We start from the raw sequence: 18,927 nt of genomic DNA, 5'->3' as shown, positions 1-18,927 counted from the left end.
TGTTATTGCTTATACAGTGATTTAAATATAATTGCTAAGTTGTGTCAGCCACATTGGACCTGTGAATGGGTTAACCATTTTGCTTTTGGTTGTGACCTATGATTGGCTACAGCTGATCACATGGTACAGGTAGCCAAGTACCATGTGTTATCTGTGGGCCCATCACAGTCCACAACAGCGAGCAAGCTGTTCATGAATAGAAATCCATTCATGACAGGTTGTTGACATTGTTATCGTGAGATCGCTATGACCAAGTACCGCTAACGGTAATCCAGACACAGCGATCACAGGAGGGGCATGCCCCCTAAACCGGAGCGGGCACAACGACCGCAAATGGTTAAGTCAAACATTGACACCCGCTGCAGATTGTATCTGCAGTGCGTTTTGAATGCGGTTCAGGAAACATACACGGGATGGGGGTTTCCTGCACTGCGTTCTGGTGTAAACCGGGCCTTAACCACTTTCAGACCGGACCATTTTTGCTGGCTTAAGACCAGACCACTTTTTGCGATTCGGCACTGCGTCGCTTTAACTGACTATTGCGCGGTCGTGCCACGTGGCTCCCAAACAAAATTGACATCCTTTTTTTTCCCCACAAATAGAGCTTTCTTTTGGTGGTATTTGATCACCCCTGCGGTTTTTTATTTTTTGTGCTATAAACAAAAATAGAGCGACAATTTTGCAAAAAAAAAAAACACATTATTTTTTACTTTTTGTTATAATAAATATCCCCCAAAAATATATATAAAAAAAATGTTTCCCCTCAGTTTAGGCCGATACGTATTCTTCTACATATTTTTAGTAAAAAAAATCGCAATTAAGCGATTATTGATTGGTTTGCGCAAAAGTTATAGCGTTTACAAAATAGGGGATAGTTTTATGGCATTTTTATTAATAATATTTTTTTTTTACTAGTAATGGCGGCGATCAGCGATTTTTATTGGGACTGCGACATTATGGCAGACAAATCGGACATTTTTGACACATTTTTGGGACCATTGTCATTTATACAGCAATCAGTGCTATACAAATGCACTGATTCCTGTGTAAATGACAGTGGCAGTGAAGGGGTTAACCAGGGGGTGGCAGTGTAGGGGTTAAGTGTTCCTAGGGGTGTGTTACTAACTGTGGGGGGCTGGGATTTGTGTTAGTGAACACTGATCTCTGCTCCAATCACATGGAGCAGAGATAAGCGTCACTTGTTGCTAGGCAGAACGGGGAGATGCTGTTTACAACGGCATCTCCCCGTTCAGCCGCCCCATGAGACAATTGCGGGTATCCCCGCGGCGATCGAGTCCGCGGGACTGGCGACCGGACTCACGGGGGTCCCGACCAGCACACGAGCGTGCCGCCGGCGGCGCGCACGTGATGGCAGAGCAGCATATAAAAATGGATGTACCTGTATGCCAATATGCCTGCCCGTGCCATTCTGCTGACGTACATTGGCGTGCGCTGGTCGGGAAGTGGTTAAAGTGGTTATAAAGGCACAAGATTTTTTACCTTCTATGCATGAAGGTAAAAAAATAAAACCTTCTGTGTGCAGCAGCCCCCCTAATACTTACCTAAGCCCCCTCTCCATCCAACGATGTCCACCAGAACCTCTCTGGGGGACTCGCACTACTATTTGGCTGTGCTATTGGCTCCTGCTGCTGTCAATCACAGCCAGTGAGCCAACCAGGAGATGGAGAGGCGGGACCAAGCCTCGGCTCTGTGTGTGAATGGACACACAGAGCCACAGCTTGAAAGCTCGCCTGCTTGGGTGACCCCACAGCAGCGGCAGGAGGGAGGGGCCAGGGGCGCCGGTGTGGGACCTGAGAAGAGTAAGATCCGGGCTGCTCTGTGCAAAACCATACTTGAAAAATAAAAAAAAAACAAGGCTTTAATATCACTTTAATATTTACGGGCCACTTCCGGACCGCCTGCCGTCGTTTTATGTGATGACTTTGAAGGAGGATATTGTTGTAATGGCAGCAGCTACTTGCCATAACCCTGGTATTCAGCGGGCGGTTCGCTACAAGATAAAGGTGGTCTCTGTGGTGGATTCGCTGCAAGATCACTTTTAGCAACGATGGGAAAGGGGGCCTGGCGCGATCCGGGGGCCCTCGCGCCGCTTACTGGAGCCGAAGATGGCCCCCACCCATCTCCATATCATTGCAGGGTGGAAGCGACGTCAAAACGTCACTTCCGTCGATACCTCCTAAACGGCCATTTAAAAAAAATAATGTTATGCATTTTAATGTAAATATGAGATGTGAGGTCTTTTTCACCCCCAGATCTCATATTTAAGAGGACCTGTCATGCTTTTTTTTTTATTACAAGGGACGTTTACATTCCTTGTAATAGGAATAAAAGTGACACAATTTATTTATTTATTTGTCTCTTTTTTTAAAATTGGCAGCTGCAGCTCTACATTAATCTCCATGCTGGGTACTGCACTCTAGGGGGAGGCAGGGAGCACAGCACACACTGCTAGACGGCTCTCCTTTGCTTTCACTTTCACAGTAAACAGCGTGCCCAGCTCCTGCACAGCCGATTTACACATCGGCTGAGAAGACATACACTGTGGAGAGGGGGACTTTAGAGCGAGACCCCACAGCCTGGGTGAGGAGGGAGGGGAGGAGGAGAGCTAAAGACAGAATGACACCCCCGTGATGGGTGGGGCCAAGCCCCACAGGCCCCGCCCCATTTTCGGCACCAGTATCGGCGGAAATTCTCTTTCGGCTTTTTGCCGAAAGGGCCATTTTCGGCCGATATGTTTTGGCGGCTGAAATTTCGGTACATCCCTAGTTATTACTGCGGTGACTGACAGCAAAGCTGGAGGTTTTAATTTTGACCACTGACACCAATGCTGGGGGTTATTTTGGCCACTCATACCAATACTGGGGGTTGTTATTGCAGACACGAATACCTGTGCTGGGGGTTATTATTGCAGTCAATGACACCAGTGCTGGAGGTTATTATTGCAGTGACTGACACCAAATCTGGAGGTTTTTATTGAGACCACTGACACCAATGATGGGGGTTATTGTTGCAAATATTGGCATTAGACCCCCTTTCACACTGAGGGCATTTTGCAGGGGCTATAGCGTTAAAAATAGCGCCTGCAAAAAGCCAAATCAATGGGGCAGCGCTGCTATACTGCCGACTACGTTTTGCAGATGGATTTAACCCCTCTTCGGCCATTAGCGGGGGGTTAAAACCGCCCCCGCTAGCGACTGATTAGCGCCGCTAAAACGACGGTAGAGCAGCACTAAAAATAGCGCCGCTTTACAGCTGAAACCCTAGGTGGCGCAGTGTGAAAGGATCTCTATGCTGGAAGATATCATTTCATCCACTGACACCATTGCTGGGCATTGTTATTGTGGTCACTGATACCAACGCTGGCTCCATCCACCCCACCCCAAACCCATCCCGGTTCCATCCATCCCACCCCAATTCCATCTTGGCTCCATCCATCCCCCCCCATCCAGTCCCAGCACCATCCACCCCCCATCCAATCCTGGCTCTATCCACCCCACGCCAATTCCATCCCAGCTCCATCCATCCCACCCCAATCCCATCGCAGCTCCATCCATCCCACCCCAATTCCATCGCAGCTCCATCCATCCACCTCAATCCCATCCCGGCTCCATCCACCCCACCCCAATCATATACCGGCTCCATCCACCCCACCCCAATCCCATCCAGTGGCTGCATATGATGGGCACAGATGGGCTGCAATTGATGTTTTTCTTTTTTTTACAGTTTGTTTGCACCCCCCTCCAAGAATTGTGAGCACCAGCCGCCACTGATCTCTTGTATCGTGTCTGCAGTCTCTGACCATCTCTTGTATCGTGTCTGTAGTCTCTGACCATCTCTTGTATCGTGTCTGTAGTCTCTGACCATCTCTTGTATCATGTCTGCAGTCTCTTACCATCTCTTGTATCATGTCTGCGGGTCTCTGACCAACTCTTGTACCATGTCTGTATTCTCTTATTATCTCCTGTATCATGTCTGCAGTCTCTGACCATCTCTTGTATCGTGTCTGTAGTCTCTGACCATCTCTTGTATCGTGTCTGTAGTCTCTGACCATCTCTTGTATCATGTCTGCAGTCTCTGACCAACTCTTGTACCATGTCTGTATTCTCTGATTAGCTCCTATATCATGTCTGCAGTCTCTGACCATCTCTTGTATCATGTCTGCAGTCTCTGACCATCTCTTGTATCGTGTCTGTAGTCTCTGACCATCTCTTGTATTGTGTCTGCAGTCTCTGACCATCTCTTGTATCATGTCTGCAGTCTCTTACCATCTCTTATATCATGTCTGCAGTCTCTGACCAACTCTTGTACCATGTCTGTATTCTCTGATTATCTCCTGTATCATGTCTGTAATCTCTGATCATATCCTGTATTATGTCTGCAGTTCTGATCATCTCCTGTATCATGTTTGCAGCCTCTGACCATCTCTTGTATCATGTCTGCGACTCTCACTCTGTGGAAGGTGCTCCAGAGCCCCCTCCACATTAGAGTTTCCATTTTAAATACAAGTTGGAACTCTGTGATGTAAAAGGGAATGCAGTGGACTCTGATATAAAGGTACGCTTTGGTCACCAGAGCCCCCCCCGTTCCCTTACATTAGAGTTCCCCTTTACACCAAAGTCTGCAGGTTCCCCCTTAGATCATGAGCCACAACATTCCCCTTTATATCAGAGTTCCCTTGCACTGTAAGGGGGAATCCTGCACACTCTGATATATGGGGGAACGCTGTGCTGGCTGGGTTATATTAACCTGACCTTCATGTAAATGGAGAAAAATATGCATGTAAAGAAGAATTGGTTAGAGAAAATTCTATAAATGGTGAATTCATAGTTCATAGAATTTAAAACTCTTAATATATGCAATTTATACAGTTAATTTTTATCTCTTGAATTATTTTTCCCATTATTGATGTGAATGGGGCCTTACAAAGCCTAGAGCCGCCTTTGATACTAGATTCATCTAGGCCTTAGATTCCGAGACCACAGGCTCAGCCCCTTAGCAGTCCCTGTAGTGCAGTGGCTCCAAGATGGAGACCCAGTCACTAAGTGGGGAACATGAACAGGTGAGGGAGGTCCTGGTAGCCTGTTCCCTCACTACCAGGGCCACCATCACCAACTCCACTGATTCGCAGTACATATAGCTTTATTCATAACCTCTTACCACTTGTTACTCTACATTTCAGTCTCCATAAACCAGAGGTTTAGACAATGTTTCTAGTTCCTAGTTCTTGTAATATACCATAACGAATCATTACTATAATTCATTCATTTCCTCTTCCCAGTAAATGACATGGACAACCTCTTTTCGAATTGAAATCCTTTATTGAACACTTAGTAAATTACATTTGAGGTAGTGGGGTGGGTGGGTGCTTCTACCACATCCCCTTGAGTTGCACCTTGATATAGTGTGGTGCTTTACCCCATAGGGTTCTGATGTGCTTACAAACACATACTAGGCCAATTTATAGACAGGATCTAATTAACCTACCAGCATATCTTTGGAGTGTGGGGGGAAACCGGAGTACCCGGAGGAAACCCACGCAGGCACAGGGAGAACATGCAAACTCCAGGCAGATGGTGTCGGGATTTGAACCAGCGACCCCATTTCTGCTAGGTGAGAGTGCTAACCACTCCACCACTGTGCTGCCCCTTGGCGGCCCATGTAATAATTCCCAGCTCCTGGGCCGCCGTTGGACTGCTGTTCTGACTATCACTGGAGATTCTCACTGTATGTAATCTGTTGACACTCGTCCCACTCACTCCCTGTCTGCTCTAGGCTGCAGATGGGCATCGATCAGGCTGCACTGATGGCAATGGTGAGCCTGCTGCACTGATGGCAATGGTGATGCTGCTGCACTGATGGCAATGGTGAGGCTGCTGCATGGAAGGCAATGGTGACGCTGCTGCACTGATGGCAATGGTGACGCTGTTGTACTGATGGCAATGGTGAGGCTGCTGCATGGAAGGCAATGGTGAAGCCGCTGCACTGATGGCAATGGTGAGGCTGCTGCATGGAAGACAATGGTGACGCTGCTGCACTGATGGCAATGGTGAGGCTTCTGCATTGAAGGCAATGGTGAGGCTTCTGCAATGATGGCAATGGTGAGGCTTCTGCACTGATGGCAATGGTGAGGCTTCTGCACTGATGGCAATGGTGAGGCTGCTGCATGGAAGGCAATGGTGAGGCTTCTGCACTGATGGCAATGGTGAGGCTGCTGCATGGAAGGCAATGGTGAGGCTGCTGCACTGATGGCAATGGTGAGGCTGCTGCATGGAAGGCAATGGTGAGGCTGCTGCATGGAAGGCAATGGTGAGGCTGCTGCATGGAAGGCAATGGTGAGGCTGCTGCATTAAGGGTTATTGGTGAGGGTGCTGCATTGATGGCAATGGCGAGACTGCACTGATGTGGGCTAATGAGGCTGCATTGATGGCACTTGTGAAGCTGCAGATTGGCACTGACCCTTATTTTGCTTCAAAGTTCTTATTTAAAATTTAAGTTTTTTTTTTTCCTTAAACCTCCCTCTTAAAATTAATGTGCGTGTTATACGTTGATAAATACGGGTACTTTGTTTTCTCTATAGTCATTCCAATCCCTTTGGTATTTTTAAGTTTTTTTTATGTTTCGATGTCTTTATCAACTTTAGCCAAAAACTTTTGTATTTGAGATTTTTCTTTGTATTCTGACACATCTTTGAATGGACTCAATTTTTATTTTAATTCAGCTATTTTTGTGGCTATTTTTTGGAGTTGGAGCAGTGTGACCGCATGCAAACGGAGGTGTGCCAGAGTCACAGGTCTAAGGAGCCACCTGGCCTTCACCACAGCCACTGGAGGTGTGCATGTTGCGCTGCAAGGCAGCTCCGAGGTTGCGGCTCTCCAGCACACCCGTGCGGGCACAGTGCATCCAAATAGGCATAATATTACCTAGGATCAGGTCCACTGACATCAATGCTTGGGGGTTAATATTGCTTCTACTGACACCAATGCTGGGGATTTTTGCACCCACTGACACCATTGTTGGTGGTTACTATTATGTCCACTGACCTCTTATCCTTTACATGCAAGGAAGCTTCCATCTTAATTTCTGCTTGATCTGCAGTTCTCATGGTGTTGTGTTGGTGATCAGCTATGACACCAGCCATAAGATGTGTTTATAGTTTGGTTGAAAGCAACCTGTTCTGCTTTAAAAGTGCCCTATAATATGATACAAGGTACTTTTGAAAATTGATAGTCCTTCAGTCTGTTAGATACCCTACCACCCGGTTCTGGCAACTAGCTAGGTGCCCTGCCTCCTGGGTTTGGAAGCTGGCTGAGTGCCCTGCTGCTGGGGTCTGGAAGCTGGCTGAGTGCCCTGCTGCTGGGGTCTGGAAGCTGGCTGAGTGCCCTGCAGATCAGATTCTTTAAGAAGTACAACACTTGGATCTTGCAGCTCCACAAGACAGAACATATCCCAATGCTGGGATCATCACTATTTGCAGGCTTAACTTAGAGTCCCTTTACTGTTTTTCATTTTACCAGTCACCCAGGTCTTTCCAAGGAATTGGTTCCCCAGCATAGGTCCCCTAATACGCTTGGAATTGCAGAGGCACACATTACAACTGGATCAGGATGGAAATCTGCCCTCGCCCAGAACACCTCTACTACTGAAAACTGTACGTGTAAGGGAATTTTGACAGTGACCCAGGTCTTACCAAGACAATGGTTCCCCCAGAAAAGGTCCCCTAATTCCCTTGGAGTGGCAGGGGCACACATTACATCTGGATCAGGGCAAAAGTCATATGGAAATCTGCCCTCACCCAGAACACCTCTACTACTGGAGCTGTACGTGTAAGTGGATTTTAACAGTCACCCAGGTCTTACCAAGACATTGGCTCCCCCAGAAAAGGTCCCCTAATGCCCTTGGAGTGGCAGGGGCACACATTACAACTAGATCAGGACAAAAGTCATATGGAAATCTGCCCTCACCCAGAACACCTCTACTACTGGGGCTGTACGTGTAAGTGGAAGGGATTTTAACAGTCATTCAGGTCTTACCAAGACATTGGTTCCCCAGCAAAGGTCCCCTAACACCTTTGGAGTCGCAGAGGCACACATTACAACTGGATCAGGACAAAAGTCATATGGAAATCTGCCCTCACCCAGAACACCTCTACTACTGGGGCTGTCAATAAAAAGCAGAAATCTGGACCACCAAGCTTTGGCACAACATAAGCAAATAGCTCATGAAAGTTGTCTATGGGAATCTAAGACCAAACGGGTAACCCATGCCAGGCATGCAACAAGCACAGAGATGCGGGGGTATTAGACCTCTGGAGCTGGTGATATCTTGACCATAGTACCAGAGACTGACTGGGCAGCAGGCACAAAACTAGCAGAGGCAGGCTGGGCAACAGGTGGTATATAAGCAACATCAGGCTTGTCAGCAGATAAAGAATCAGTGGCATATGGCTAGGCAACAAGTGAAATACCAATGGATTCAAGCTGGACAGCAGGTAAAGGGTTAGTAGAGTCAGAGTGGACAGTAGGTAGAGGAGCAGTGTCATCAGACTGGATAGCTGGTGGCGTATCAGGCTGGTCAGTTTGTAAAGGATCAGTGGAATCTGGCTGGGCAGCAGGTTAAGTACCAATGGAGTCCAGCTGGATAGCGGGTAAAAGATTAGTAGTGTCAGGCTGAACAGTAGGTAGAAGATCAGTGGCATCAGATTTGATTGCTGGTGGTGTATACAAGAGGTCAGGTTGATCAGCGGGTAAAGAGAGGCCCCGGAATGAAGGACGGAAGGGAGGTAGAGAAGGGGATGGACATGACAGGGTGACTAAGGGAGGATGGTAAGGGGTTAAGCTGTGGGAAGTAGAACTTCCGAGGGGGAGGCTCTGCGCTTCAGTGTGTGGAGGGGCGGAGCTTTTTAAAGGAAGCGGGCGGAGCTAACAGGGCAGTGCGAGGAAGAAGCTGAAGGAGGAGGCAGTTTTCCCACCCGCCCTTCCTATTTGTATGGCATGATGGTTGGTGGTGGTGGTGTTTTTGTTTTTTCTTTTATTCTTTTTCAGGTTTTGTGTGATGGTCGTCATATGGTTTTCACTGACAGAAGTTGTCTCTGAGCGGTCACAGCTGGAGGCCTGGTTATGTTAAAATGGGTAACGCAGTGAGTTGATTATTTGGGGAATATGTTGGGTCACCGTCAGAGATCACCAGACTGGGGGAAGTTATTATATGTTAAATGTTAATGGTTTTATATATATATATATATATATATATATATATATATATATATATATATATATATATATATATATATATATATATTATTATTATTATTATTATTATTTTTTATTTTTTTTGGTTTGGAGTAATTTATTGAGTAATAAAGGCTGTTATGGCCATTATACTCCAAAGAAGGTGTGGTGTCTTCATTTAGGTGGCAAGTTGGAAGGGGTTTTGGGGTATAGTGGGTAACAGGAAATTGGGAAGCGAACAATTAGTCTACACTGGTCAAGGATCAGTGGAATCTGGCCGGGGAGCAGGTGAAGTAGCAATGCAGTCAAGCTGGATAGCAGGTAAAGGATTAGTAGAGCCTCTATGTGCTGGGGAGAGAGGGAGGAAAGGAGGTTCTGTGCACTTCATTCTTTCTTTCTCCCCCCCCTCTCATTCATTTCTTTCTTTCCTTACATCTTTCGTTCCATCTTTCCTTCTTTATTTCTTTTCATCCTTCCTTCTTTCTTTCTCTTTCCATCTTTCTTTCTGCATCCATGCCCCTTTATTTCTCTCTTCCTGTGACAGCCTGTCAGACTTGGTGGTATCTGTGAGTGCAGCTTCCCTGCACAGCTCTGCAGAAGTGGAAATGCCTTTTAGGTGAGCACAATAGAGGCAGCGCTGGTGTATCATTCAAGTGCTCACCAACCAGATGGTGGATAAAAATGCAGAGTAGTTTTAGAAGTGAGCCTTCTTCTTACTTCTTCTATTTTTTTGGCGTCTCACGTCCTATAAAAAGAAGAGAAAATTAGTTCTGATACACTTATCTTAAAATTACATATTTTTTTTTAAGTTACCCACTTGCCAACCAGCCGCTGTCATTATACTGCAACAGGTCGGCATGATCCCGCGAGCCACCGTAGCTGTATGTCGGCTCCTATAAGTGGCACAGCAGGTACACTATACTCTGGGGGTGTCGATGCTCATGACCGGCGGTCGCGATGACTGCCAGGCACGCGCGCGATTGTGGGCACGAGACCTGTGAGTGTAAACACACAAATCCCTGTTCTGTGAGGAGAGGAGAGGAGAGACAGATTGTCAGTTCTTAATAGCCAAGAACCATGATCTGTCATTTCCTATAGTCAGTCCCCTCACCTTACAGATAGAACACACAGTCAGGGGACACAGTTAACCCTTGATCGCCCCCTAGCGTTAACCCCTTCCCTGCCACTGACATTTACACGGTAATCAGTGCATATTTATAGCACTGGTCGCCGTATAATTGTCAATGGTTTCAAAAATGTGTCCGAAGTGTCTGCCATAATGTTGCAGTCCCGATAAAAATCACAGATTGCTGCCATTACTAGTAAAAACAATAATAATAATAAAAATGCAATAAATCTCTCCCCAATTTTGTAGATGCTATAACTTTTGTGCAAACCAATCAATATACGCTTATTGCGATTTTTATTACCAAAAATATGTAGAAGAATACGTATCGTCCTAAAACTGAGGAAAAATTAGCTTTTTAAAAAAAAAATTGGGATATTTATTATAGCAAAAATACAAAATATTGTGTTTTTTTTCAAAATTGTTGCTCTTTTTTTTGTTTATAGCGCAAAAAATTAAAAACGTAGAGATGATCAAATACCACCAAAAAAAAGTTCTATTTGTGGGAAAAAAAAATTGTTTGGGTACAACATCCCACGACTGCGCAATTGTCAGTTAAAGCGACACAGTGCCGTATCGCAAAAAAAAAAGGCATTTATGCTTATTGGTAATTGAGCAGCCAAATCTTCGGTGGTATAGCAGGGTCCCTTGGAGGGCTGATGGAAAGTCCCTCCAGTTGTAGGAACGATGTGGGGACCTGCAGTGGTATAGCAGCTTCCCTTGGAGGGATGATGGGAAGTCCCTCCAGTTACTGAAGTGGTGTTGGGACCTGCGGTGGTACAGCAGGGTCTCCTGGAGAGAGTGCTTTTTTTTAATAGTACTACTATTCCTTTATATTGGCTTTTGGTATTTACAAATGCAGCAATTTAAAAAATGATGAATGAAAGGTTTAGAACCGGGAAAAAAGATAAAGAGTACATTTATATACAACTATATAGATCGGACCAAAATGAGGGACAAATGAGGAGGAAAGAGGGACATAGGGACTTTTTTTGAAATCAGGGACAGTCCCTCGAAATCACGGACAGTTGGGAGCTATGTTATGGTATGGAATATAGTTGTAGTCCATCTATCCAAAAAACTAAGGGACTATACTCACTTTAGAAGGCATTTCCGGGGCTCCCTTTGTCATATTTGCCGCATCTGGTGCACAGATCTTTCCTGCAGGCGCAACTGGTGCACGGATATTTCCTGCAGGTGCAACTGGTGCACGGATCTTTCTGCGCAGATCAGTCATGTGTGCATCTTTCAGAAATAAACGCTTGCAACTGTTGGTGATTGCCGCATCTGGTGCACGGATCTCACCTGCAGCCGCAACTGGTGCACGGATCTTTCCTGCAGGCGCAACTGGTGCACGGATCTTTCCTGCAGGCGCAACTGGTGCACGGATCTTTCCTGCAGGCGCAACTGGTCCACGGATCTTTCTGCGCAGATCAGTCATGTGTGCATCTTTCAGAAATAAACGCTTGCAACTGTTGGTGATTGCCGCATCTGGTGCACGGATCTCACCTGCAGGCGCAACTGGTGCACGGATCTTTCCTGCAGGCGTAACTGGTGCACGGATCTTTCCTGCAGGCGCAACTGGTCCACGGATCTTATTGCGCAGATCAGTCATGTGTGCATCTTTTAGACATAAACGCTTGCAACTGTTGGTGATTGCCGCATCTGGTGCACGGATCTCACCTGCAGGCGCAACTGGTGCACAGATCTTTCCTGCAGGCGCAACTGGTGCACGGATCTTTCCTGCAGGCGCAACTGGTGCACGGATCTTTCCTGCAGGCGCAACTGGTGCACGGATCTTTCCTGCAGGCGCAACTGGTCCACGGATCTTATTGCGCAGATCAGTCATGTGTGCATCTTTTAGACATAAACGCTTGCAACTGTTGGTGTTTGCCGCATCTGGTGCACGGATCTCACTTGCAGCTGCATCTGGTCCCTGGGAGGACAGATCAGTCATGTGTGCATGTTTGCGTTTGGAAAGGCTGCGACTTTTGGTGGTTTCCGCAATTAGTGCACGGATCTTTCCTGCAGGCGCAACTGGTGCACAGATCTTTCCTGCAGGTGCAACTGGTGCATGGATCTTTCCTGCAGGTGCAACTGGTGCATGGATCTGTCCTGCAGGTGCAACTGGTGCATGGATCTGTCCTGCAGGTGCAACTGGTGCATGGATCTGTCCTGCAGGTGCAACTGGTGCATGGATCTTTCCTGCAGGCGCAACTGGTGCACGGATCTGTCCTGCAGGTGCAACTGGTGCACGGATCTGTCCTGCAGGCGCAACTGGTGCACGGATCTTTCCTGCAGGTGCAACTGGCGCACGGATCTTTCCTGCAGGTGCAACTGGCGCATGGATCTTTCCTGCAGGTGCAACTGGCGCATGGATCTGTCCTGCAGGTGCAGCTGGTGCATGGATCTGTCCTGCAGGTGCAACTGGTGCATGGATCTTTCCTGCAGGCGCAACTGGTGCATGGATCTTTCCTGCAGGCGCACCTGGTGCACGGATCTTTCCTGCAGGCGCAACTGGTGCACGGATCTTTCCTGCAGGCGCAACTGGTGCATGGATCTGTCCTGCAGGTGCAGCTGGTGCATGGATCTGTCCTGCAGGTGCAACTGGTGCATGGATCTGTCCTGCAGGTGCAACTGGTGCATGGATCTTTCCTGCAGGCGCAACTGGTGCATGGATCTGTCCTGCAGGCGCAACTGGTGCAGGAAACGATCTTTCAGTCTCCATTGGTTCAGGTTGCGAACGTCTAGTCCTCACTGGTGCAGGAAACGAGCTTCCAGTCACCACTGGGGCAGGAAACGATCTTTCAGTCTCCATTGGTTCAGGTTGCGAACGTCTAGTCCTCACTGGTGCAGGAAACGATCTTTCAGTCTCCATTGGTTCAGGTCGCGAATGTCTAGTCCTCACTGGTGCAGGAAACGAGCTTCCAGTCACCACTGGGGCAGGAAACGATCTTTCAGTCTCCATTGGTTCAGGTCGCGAACGTCTAGTCCTCACTGGTGCAGGAAACGAGCTTCCAGTCCTCACTGGTGCAGGAAACGATCTTTCAGTCTCCATTGGTTCAGGTCGCGAACTTCCAGTCACCACTGGTGCTGGAAAAAAACTTGCAGCTGCCATCATGTTATCTTTACATCTCAGTTCCTATAAATAGAGATAAAAATTGGTTATTTTCCACATATTTTAAAAGGTGTGTGTATGTATTGTGATCACTAAAATTGTTATTTTCAACATAACACAAGGTCTTTTTTTTTTATTTTGCTCCCCTCCCCCACAATTGTGCAATATGGAGTTGTAAAGTCAGTTTTTTTTCCTCTCTACGTGTTCTCCTGTATATGTGATGGGGAGATGTCTACATGTTCTCCTGTGTATGTGTGAAGCTGAGATCTTTACGTTTTCTCCTGTATATGATATGTGATGGTGAGATCTCTATGTGTGCTCCTGTAGACGTGTAATGGTGAGATCTCTACATGTTCTCCTGTGTATGTGTGATGGTGAGATCTCTACGTGTTCTCCTGTATATGTGTAATGGTGAGATGTCTACGTGTTCTCCTGTATATGTGTAATGGTGAGATGTCTACGTGTTTTCCTGTATATGTGTGATGGTGAGATCTCTACGTGTTCTCCTGTGTATGTGTGAAGCTGAGATCTTTACGTTTTCTCCTGTATATGATATGTGATGAGGAGATCTCTACATGTTCTCCTGTAGATGTGTAATGGTGAGATCTCTACATGTTCTCCTGTGTATGTGTGATGGGGAGATCTCTACGTGTTCTCCTGTATATGTGTAATGGTGAGATGTCTACGTGTTCTCCTGTATATGTGTAATGGTGAGATCTCTACATGTTCTCCTGTATATGTGTAATGGAGAGATGTCTACGTGTTCTCCTGTATATGTGTAATGGTGAGATCTCTACATGTTCTCCTGTATATGTGTAATGGTGAGATGTCTACGTGTTCTCCTGTATATGTGTAATGGTGAGATCTCTACATGTTTTCTTGTATATATGTGATGGTGAGATCTCTACGTGTTCTCCTGTGTATGTGTGCTGGTGAGATCTCTAGATCTCTGTGTTCTCCTGTATATGTGTGATGGTGAGATTTCTACATGTTCTCCTGTCTATGTGTGATGGTGAGATCTCTATGTGTTCCCCCCACCCACATAATTTTTATATAAGAAACTTGTATTTAGGATGGAAATTATAGTTGGCTTGTACTTACCTCAGATGGTATTGGTGTCCCAATGACCTGTGCCGGCACCTGCTGTGGTACATGATGGTATGTCACTGGAGTGGTGTCAGGACCTGCGGTGTTATGGCAGGGTCCCTCGGAGGGTTGATGGCGAGTCCCTCCGGTTACTGGAGCGATGTCAGGACCTGCGGTGTTATGGCAGGGTCCCTCGGAGGGATGATGTAGAGTCCCTTCGGTTACTGGAGATTTCTCAGGACCTGCGGTGTTATGGCAGGGTCCCTCAGAGGGCTGTTGGAGAGTCCCTCTGGTCACTGAAGTGTTATCAGAACCTGCGTTGTTATGGCAGGATCCCTCGGAGGGCTGATAAAAAGCCCCTCCGGTTTCAGGAGTGGTGTCGGGCCCTGCGGTGTTATGGCAGGGTCCCTCGGAGGGCTGATGGAAAGCCCCTTCGCTCAGTGGAGCGGTGTCAGAACCTGCGGTGTTATGGCAGGGTCCCTCGGAGGGCTGATGGAAAGCCCCTCCGCTCACTGGAGCGGTGTCAGGACCTGCGATGTTATGGCAGGGTCCCTCGGAGGGCTGATGAAAAGCCCCTCCAGGTAAGAGAGTGGTATCGGGCCCTACGATGTTATGGCAGGGTCCCTCGGAGGGCTGATGGAAAGCCCCTTCGCTCAGTGGAGCGGTGTCAGGACCTGCGGTGTTATGGCAGGGTCCTTCGGAGGGCTGATGGAAAGCCCCTTCGCTCACTGGAGCGGTGTCAGGACCTGCGATGTTATGGCAGGGTCCCTCGGAGGGCTGATGAAAAGCCCCTCCAGGTAAGAGAGTGGTATCGGGCCCTACGATGTTATGGCAGGGTCCCTCGGAGGGCTGATGGAAAGCCCCTTCGCTCAGTGGAGCGGTGTCAGGACCTGCGATGTTATGGCAGGGTCCCTGGGAGGACTGATAAAAAGTCTCTCCAGTTATGATAGTGTTGTAGAGACCTGCGATGTTATAGCAGGGTCCCTGGGAGGACTGATAGAAAGTCTCTCCATTAACAACACTGATATAGGGACCTGCGGTGGGATAGCAGGGTCCCTGGGAGGGCAGGTGGAAAGTCCCTCCAGTTATGGGAGTGTTGTAGGGACCTGCGATGTTATAACAGGGTCCCTCGGAGGACTGATAGAAAGTCTCTCCGTTTACAACACATGTATAGGGACCTGCGGTGGGATAGCAGTGTCCCTGGGAGGGCTGATAAAAAGTCCCTCCAGTTATAGGAATAGTGTAAGGACCTGCGTTGGTATGGCAAGGTCCATCGGAGGAAGGATGGAAAGTCTCTCCGTTTACCATAGTGGTATGTGAGGGCTGATGGTAAGTCCCTGCTGTCCCTGGAATAGAATAGGGACCTGCGGTGGAATAGCAGGGTCCCTGGGAGGTCTGGTGGAAAGTACCTCCAGTTACTGAAATGCAGTAATTATTCATGTTCCAGGAACAGAGAAGTGTTGTCTTTGTCGCTAGTCCGTCACTATAAAGCTCAGGTATAGTCCGTCACTATAAAGCTCAGGTATCTGTAGGAAAGAAAAAGAATGATAAATATGGAGGGGGACATGGGGGGGGGGGACACAAATTCTTTATAAAACATATTGAAAACCCAACCGAATTATGGAGAGAAATCTACCGCCAGGAGGGTTAGCAAAAAATGAAATCCAGCAGAGGGCAGCACTGCCTCATACTGTATGCCCGCTGCCCTCTGCTGGATTTCATTTTTTTGCTAACCCTCCTGGCCAACGGTCATGTGATGTTTTTTTGTTTTTTTTGTAACTTTATTCAACATGCTGTATGTTATGTAATGAACATGTAATGTTATGTAATGGGCGCTTATGTTATGCAGTGATGAATGGTTGGTAAATAGATGGATATCAGAATCATTTATATCTCACAGCCACGTCCTTGTCAAGACCCATCGCCCTATGTAATGCAATGACTTGTCTATGTACATATTCTATATGGCTAGCTGCAATTTACTGGCTCATATTGTCTTTGTATTGCAGGACTCTAAATAATTGGTCACATGACACCCAGCAGAGGGCAGCACTGCCTTATATGGACTCTGACCAACTGACAAGTTTTTTTATAGCCTTATATTTGCCTAGATTTGATAAATCTTATGTTAATATGCAAAATTCTGTAATCTCAGATGGTGATGTGCATACTGAGTGTAGCTCTGTCCCCAGAATCCAGGAGAGCAGAAGCAATGAACTTACCGCTGAACATCTGACACCCAGCACCAACTTTTTTTTTTTTTGTTTTTTTTCCTCAAAAACTTTATGTAGTGTATGTTCAGTGACAAACATGTAACAACATATAATGTTATGTAACGGGAGCTAATGTTATATATTAGTGTTAAAATATAAAAATAAAAATATTGAAAATATAAAATAAAATATTTTTTAAAAAATCTGACAGATATGGGAATCATTTCTAACCCACAGCCCACAGGAGCCAAAATGAGACAAAGGAGCCACAAGAAGGACACATGGGCCACAGAAGCAACACGGGGGTAACAAGAAGGACACAGGAGGGGCACAGGAGGGATACAGGGGTCACATGAAGGACGCAGCAGAGACACAGGTGAGAAACGGGAGTCACAAGAAGGACACAGGTGGGACACGGGAGTCACAAGAAGGACACAGGTGGGACACGGGGGTCACAAGAAGGACACAGGTGGGACACGGGAGTCACAAGAAGGACACAGGTGGGACACGGGAGTCACAAGAAGGACACAGGTGGGACACGGGAGTCACAAGAAGGACACAGGTGGGACACGGGAGTCACAAGAAGGACACGGGTGGGACACAGGGGTCACAAGAAGGACACAACAGAGACACAGAAGGGACACAGGGGCCACAAGAAGGAAATAGGAGGGCCACAGGGGCCATAAAAATGACTTGTAGTGCTGCCAGCCTTTGGCCCAATTGTACAGGTCTTTGCTGTTTTTATTATTTTACATTTTTTTTTGTATTTCTAAATGTCACCAGGGTGTTGTGTTTTTTGTTTTTTGTTGTCAATTTCAGTTGTATGCAACCATCTATTGGCTATAATAATACCATTAATTATAATAAATAATTATATTATTATTATTTATATAATTTCATTATTATTATTAGGTTTATTTCTAGGTTATTATTTATTACTTCTTCTAAGAGCAGGTGTATTAAATTGTACTGTAATTGTACTGTCTGCCCTCATGTTGTAAAGCGCTGCGCAAACTGTCGGCCCTATATAGATCCTGTATAATAATAATAATAATAATAATATTTATTTGGTTTATTTCTAGGTTTTTGTTTATAAAATCCTACATTAGGCTTTACCAGGTTTATTTCTAGATTAATTGTTTTAAAATCTTATATAAGCTTTATTTGGTTTAATGACTTTAATTTATGTTTTATATGTAATTGTGCCCAACCATAACCAAAATGTATAGTAAAAAAAAAATCAATGATAACTTTATCATTAAAATCTTAACTTTGACTTTTTTCGATTTTTTTTTTTAAAACGTTATTATTTATATAATGTTATATAATCTTTATTAGGTGCAATGATTTGTTAGTATGGAGCCCCCCCCCCCGGGATCTGCTGTGGGATGTCAGATTTTTCTTTGTTGTCTGATGAAGAGATGAAATCACTGACCAAAAATAACCTGCTGGTGTCCTGCACTTCCCACATTGAACACTAGATGTCGCGGTGTACACTGTGTTGTATTGGGAACGTTTGTTTGGGTGGAACACTTTATTCCGGTCATGTGTTCCCCGGTGTAGTGTCACAGTTTGATGCCTATCACAGGATGGTGCGGAAGTGACGTTGTTGCGTACTGCGCATGCGCGATGCGCTCCAAACGCTCGCGCCGTGCGTTCCAACATAGTTTCGGCAATACAGTTCAGCGAAACCATCACATAATGTTACGGAAGTGATGTTACACACAACACAAACACGGGCCACGTTGTTGCGTACTGCGCATGCGCGATGCGTTCCAAACACTTGCGCCGTGCGTTCCAACATAGTTTCGGCAATACAGTTCAGCGAAACCATCACATAATGTTACGGAAGTGAAGTTACACACAACACAAACACTGGGCCGTTCGTTACAACACTAATACTTCCCTTGTTACCTAGTAGGTTTTGCATTGCTGGGACTTGTAGTGCCTATCCTGAGCTACATGCTTCAATGTTCAGTGTCCTCATCCCTATCCCCATGCTTCAATGTTCAGTGTCCTCATCCTTATCCCCGAGCTTCAATGTTCAGTGTCCATCCTTATCCCCGTGCTTCAATGTTCAGTGTCCTCATCCCTATCCGCGAGCTTCAATGTTCAGTGTCCTCATCCTTATCCCTG

At 46.4% G+C, this 18,927-nt stretch overlaps 1 long non-coding RNA gene across 2 annotated transcripts in view; it reads left to right on the top strand.

The window, feature by feature from the left end:
* The window catches only part of LOC143923680 (uncharacterized), a 34,958-nt gene extending 16,891 nt beyond the window's left edge, over positions 1 to 18,067 (top strand). The window contains exons 2-3 of one of the 2 annotated variants that reach the window (XR_013261759.1): positions 5,794 to 5,885; positions 16,588 to 18,067. This is a non-coding gene — a long non-coding RNA (uncharacterized LOC143923680). The remainder of the gene's footprint in view (positions 1 to 5,793; positions 5,886 to 16,587) is intronic. The other variant, XR_013261758.1, reaches the window with a different exon arrangement.
* Positions 18,068 to 18,927: the final 860 nt, after the last annotated feature.

The sequence above is a fragment of the Lithobates pipiens genome, unplaced genomic scaffold (assembly GCF_037356315.1).
Source record: "Lithobates pipiens isolate NorthernLeopardFrog02 unplaced genomic scaffold, aLitPip1_a1.2 Scaffold_22, whole genome shotgun sequence".
Taxonomy (NCBI): domain Eukaryota; kingdom Metazoa; phylum Chordata; class Amphibia; order Anura; family Ranidae; genus Lithobates; species Lithobates pipiens.
Note: the sequence above shows the minus strand (reverse complement) of the source record. Positions and strands in the feature narration are given on the sequence as shown.